The sequence below is a fragment of the Pleurodeles waltl genome, chromosome 5 (genome assembly GCF_031143425.1).
Source record: "Pleurodeles waltl isolate 20211129_DDA chromosome 5, aPleWal1.hap1.20221129, whole genome shotgun sequence".
Lineage (NCBI taxonomy): Eukaryota > Metazoa > Chordata > Amphibia > Caudata > Salamandridae > Pleurodeles > Pleurodeles waltl.
The window spans coordinates 1,022,922,825-1,022,928,824 of NC_090444.1; positions in this window are offsets into that span (position 1 = coordinate 1,022,922,825).

Consider the following 6,000-nt stretch of genomic DNA (forward strand, 5'->3'; position numbering starts at 1 on the left):
AGTATTTTTTTTTTTTTTTTTTGTGGCATAGGGGGCCTGATTTGTGCCCCCCTACATGCCACTATGCCCAATGACCATGCCCAGGGGACAGAAGTCCCCTGGGCATGGCCATTGGGCAAGGGGGTATGACTCTTGTCTTTGCTAAGACAGGAGTCATTTCAATGGGGGATGGGCGTCGTAAAAAAATGGCGCAAATCGGGTTAAGACGAGTTTTTTGCCTCAGCCTGACTTGCCCCATTTTTGGACGCCCAAACGCCATTTTTCCCTACGCCGGCGCTGCCTGGTGTACATGTATTTTTTTCATGCACACCAGGCAGTGCCGGTCGGCTAACGCCGGCTAACGCCATTCAATAAATACGGCGCCCGCATGGCGCTTCAGAATGGCGTTAGCCGGCGCTAATTTTTTGGGCGCAAAACTGCATTAGCGCAGTTTTGCGTCAAAAAGTATAAATATGGGCCTGTATCTGCTAATTTGCCAGTGACTATGACACGTTTTCTTCACTGGTTACAAAAATGCCACTGTTACCTAAAATACAGTATTGTAAAGTTTCCTTTGAGTGTAGAGCTCTGGTATGATTATTCAATTTCCCTTTGCTTAGGATCCCAGACACATTTTTTGATGTTTGAAAGTATTGATCTGTGGTTTTTTTTAACAACTTAAAATGTGCTTTAATGCAAACAAATATGTAACCATCATAAAACTCTGTGGTGAACCCACTATATATACACATGGTCATCTGGTATTGATGGCCTCCTCCTGATGAAAATCAATATCCTCAGCTTTGCTGTACATCTTTCATTATAAAAAGGGCAGGTCTTCTGAGTGTAGGCAGTGTACTGTCTTAGAACTGTATGTGTTAGGAACCCGTGACTAGGGGCAGACTTATGAAGGAAATTACGTAATTGAGCTCAGAGGTGTCAAGGTGTGGTCTTAATAGTTATTGGCGTGTTGAGAGTTCAGTTGCATGTTGTATTGTGATGAGTAATGACACTAATGATGAGCTCTGTGTGTGGTGGGTTCTTGTGCATGCTTCCGGGCTTGGGAGAATGCTACAGGAGCATCCTCATATAACTCAAGGGACTACCATATGCTGTGGTACCTTATTTATCACCTTCAAATAACATTTTGCAATGGTCCAGAACATACCTGAACTTACTGACCCTCCAAAACTCTTTTCACCTGAATTTTCAAACATCTATATCATTTTCAGGACTTCTATGTAATATATCACATCTTAGCTGTGATCTCAGCAAGAGAATTGCGCCTGTCCGGTACAGAATGAATGGAGTGTACCCAGATCAAAATGACATTTTCAGGGAGAAGGTCATCCATTCTCCTGACCAAACACCACACATGTTGAAGCAGATATGCTAATTAGAAATTATTAATGAACGTTTCCGTGTTTTAATTAACAAGAAGACTAAACGTAGAAAAATTAATGTGCACGTTTGAAAATGTGCCCACGGGGAATGGCAGCCACTACGAACTTGTCCTAAGATGATTGAAAATGCGTGGAATAATGAAAATGTATAATAATAATGTAGTAATGTGTCATATTAAGATGTATAACCTATGTTTTGCATTATATTGTAGAGTTAATTTAGCCGAAGTTGTGGCCTAGTCTTCCCAGGCCTCACGCAGGAGCTGAATTAATAAACGCATAATGTAGAAGTTGCTGGTGCATTGAACTGACCGTGAACCATTTGCTGTTTAATAAAATTTGCTTTACTAGAGTTTTCTGCAATGTACCAATGGACAGGAGATGATCAAACTAAAAATGTTTACAGTTTGGTGTAAGGCAGACTCGATGTACTTTCCCAGGACTCAAACAATAGAGACACTGACTGGAGAAGAAGATTCAACATTTTTGATACCTGATGAGCTGGATGATGAGGACATTGTACAGTGAACCAATCAGCGAATTGAGAACGGAGAAATATTAGAATCCATAGATTTGCTAAATTTATATTATAGGATAGAGTCATAACTGCTGATTAATCGACCAATTAGGAATTAGGGGGATGGACTGAAAAACTCTAATAAAAGGTCATGACAAGGGACTAAAAATTCAGATGCGAGGAGAGAATTGATGATGTCAGAAGACGCGATTTGAGATTCTGTCATTGGGCTCATGCTCTTGAGAGCCTGATGCGTTGCTGATCGATTGATGACCTGAAGACGAAGATTGACTTTGTTGCTGATCCATTTCATGGATAGGTAGCTATGACAAAGTGACTGTTTAACTTTTGTGCCTTTTCTTTCTAGGTATCAACTGCGCTGTTTTTTTTAATAGGTTATCTACTAGCTAGATGTTTTCCAAATTCATGTTCTAAATAGTTTTCGCATGATGTCCCACATGAGAAATGCTAATCTGAGTTAGGTTGCATTCTTTGGGTGACGCTGACAGTGACAAATAATTGACGAACTGATTGCTGAACTCTGCTATTAATGCTGTCATATTCATCTTTGTTGGCTTATGCTGAAGCATTAGGCCATATGTTTTCTCAAGTTCTGATTAGATTATGTTATTGGTGGTCATTAATGAACTAATTCTGAGCTGATTTGAATAAAGTTTGAATTAACCTCATGACTTAGTATTTTAACTAATAAGGAAATAAAAATTTATAAAACGTATAATTGAGTTGTGGTTATTCACAAAATGTTGATATATTGTCTCATGTTTCATGATTCTTTTAGTGGTTATTGATTGATTACATTGATGTTCATCGTTTACTGCACAGCTAGGATACTCCATGCGATCCAAAAGTTTCAGCAGCCTATACGCATCCCCTTGTAAGTTTACTTACTAAGGACCAGGCGCACTAGCAGTTTATGGTAGCAGCTTGATGGTTAGCTTCCTTGGAGAACTAGGTATGTGGTGATTGGTGGTTATGGTGGTAGTTTAAGTTAGGATTAGTTGTTCATTTTATGAGGTTTGAATTTTGTTTTTCTGTAATGGCTATTGTAGCAAAGATGATGTCCCCTTAAGCCCAGAAATGCCTTTCCCAGATCCAGGATCCCGCTAGTAAAGATGGGTATGTTCTCGGAGGCAAATCGCTGGTGAATTGTGATGTATGTGAGGAAAGTAGTGAGTCTGCGTACTCCAGTTGAGGTTTAGTAGGAGTGTGTGTACTCAGTAGTATGAGAGTAGGGAAGTCATCAAGCTTCATATGTCTGTGGCACTCTGTGCTAAAAAAAAATCCACATGGTTGTTGGTGATGCACGGACCCTGCGTGGTCTAAGACTCTGGAGTATAGTGACAAGTGTAGGAGAAACTTGGTTATATGTTGTAATCTGTTTGGTTTAGTAGGTTGATCAGGCGTGGTCAACAAATCGGTGTGTAAGCTAAGTGAGCAAGGGAAATTTTCGACTCAGATTTGCCGAGTCCTATGTGCACCAGGACAGACCCATTGATAAGTTGAGAGTGAAATTTGCGGTTCGAATTTTGCTTGCGAATGTGGGAGACTGAGAAGGAGGAATAGCTACATAAGCGAAAGGGCCATTAGTGAAATCCCTTAAGGTCTCTGAAGTGATTGTGTACCTTCCTGTAGTAAACCAGCAGGTTTGTTTTTGATTATTGGTTTTTGGTTGTTGCTCACAATAATTTGCATTAGTTTCATGTGAGTTGGAGTTTAGGAGGACAAGCCGCAAGACTTTGTCAGCTTTAGTGTGTGAGTGTGACGTCAGAGTGAGCCGCGCAGGGATAGGTTGGTTAGTGAGAAGAGTCACGAGCGGATTGGCAGCCGTCCGCAAGAAGCAATTGATTGAGAAAGCGGGTGAAAGGAATCTTGGGAGTAAAAGTCATTTCCTTATTGAATCGAATAAATACAACAGAGAATATGAAGTTTTTCAAAGAGTTTAGGAGTGCCATGAAGGGCGATAGTTACATTAAGGCGACAGTGGGGGAGCCGACCCCACCGGAAAATTCTCCGGCATTTTGTGTGATGGAGGAGCGAGGTGTCGCGCCATCTCTTTGGTTAAAGCAGTGGTGCAAATTGACAGAGAAACAGGGAGCTTTAGTGGTTCGAGAGCATGGAACGTTTCATTTTAGAATTTTGGATCAGTTGCGAATGACATTATATGAGATGAAGCCACTTCCGAGACCAGCACAGTTTGAGGCTTTAGCGGTTTGGGAGCTCGTAGCCAGACAGCAGCAAGAGATGATGTTCCAAAGGAGAATAAGGAAGGTAGAAAAATCTTTGGCAGAAGCAAGGTGGGATTGGGAACAGAAGAAGTGGAGAACGACAAAGTTAAAGGGTGTTAGGTTGTTTCCTGCTATTGCGGAGGAAGATGAGTCAGAAGAAAAAGAGGATGCTGGCAAGAGTGATAAGGGTTCAGGAGATAAGAAGAAGAGAAAGACTTATGTAGATGAAGAAGATTCAGATGTTGAGGAACTTATTACACAGATAATGAGGGATCAACCTCTGCCATAGACGGCGCTTGAAGGGGGTCCAAGTACTAGTTCTGTTCCGACTGCTCTAGCTGAAGTGATGGGAACAGTGCAGACAGATAATGGACCGATACAATGGATATTGCAGAGTACTCCTAACGCAGTAATGCTTCAGTGGTCAAAGCGCAGATGCACTCACCATTGATACAGAGAATTTATCCAGATGTACCAGTTCTTGAGACAACTTCGAACTTAGTGGTGGCATCAGAGCAAGTGGTTCTGAGGCCAATGCTAGTACAGACCGAGCCGACTCCAATTTTGTTGCCTCAGGGACAGCCACAGGGTTTGCTGAAGTTCACACCAATGACAGGGACACAGTCAAATGTGACACCAGTGATGTATCAGAGTAAGGGAGTAGCCCTTCCGCAAAATGGAAGTGTCAGAGCAGCACCAGATGCAATATCGCTGCCGATTACTGTTGGTCCAGCGGTACCATTGTTTGCGCAAAAGAAAACAATTGCAGGAGAACAGGGTGAAATATCACAGAGCCTCGAGAGGAGGGGGTGAGTGATCATGTGCAGGTGATATCGTCTATATGTCAGACCTTTGATGGATCTAGACCGTTAATGGATCTTAGTCCACTTGTTGCTCTTCCAGGTGCCGTAAATAGCCCGAGTGCAAGTCAGAGCTTGAAGCTTTTGACACCGCAAACTCCAGTTGCAGTGGTTAAACAAGTGCCAATGCCAAATGCGAGTAGTATCTCATTACAGGGATTGACAGCACAGCAATTGAATGAGTAGTTGGATAGTTTGAATACTCTTCGAAATGCATCCAAGGGTGAAGAGCATATAAATCGTCTAAGGTTGGCTACCGAAATAACCGAGCTAGTTGAGGAAACAATGGGAGTGAATCGATTAGAATCCTATACAGAAGAAGTGCTGAGGTGTTTGTGTCTGAGGATTACGAGAGAGGTGGGAAAGATACATCAGAAATTGGCAGATCTAGCAGACAAACATGACAGAGAGATTGAGAGAACAAAACACTTGAAGAGGAGCTACAGGTTAGATTTTGAGGCAAAAGACTTTGAACATATGAGGTCAGCAGGGATGAAGGCACACCTTAAAGAATTATTACAGAGTGCTCAGATTTGGGGAGCATTGGAAAAGTGGGAAGGAAGATGGTCAAAGAAGAAGGATAAACAGAAACGATATTCACAAGATAGGTCTGAAGGTGTTCAGAAAGAAAAGGATCCAGTAAAGATTTTACCAATGAGAGAAATTCCAGGAGGGCAATTTGTTCATGTACCTTGGCACAGGAGTGATATTCTGTCATTCACAATTGATTATCCAAAACTAAGAGAGAAACCGGTTGAGTGGTACCAGCAGACAGATAGATTTGTGAAGCTTTCTAATTGTCTGTGGGAAGATTTGAATACTTTGTTTGAAATAGTAGTTCCAGCTGACTTGTGGGTTGAATGCAAGAGAGCAGTGGATTGGCCGACGAGTGAACCGGAAAGGGATAGAGTCACAGGTGCACCATCACCTGAAGTGATGAAACATTATTATAAGGTGATTGAGTTTCTGAAGACTAGAATTTTGCCTAAAAATAT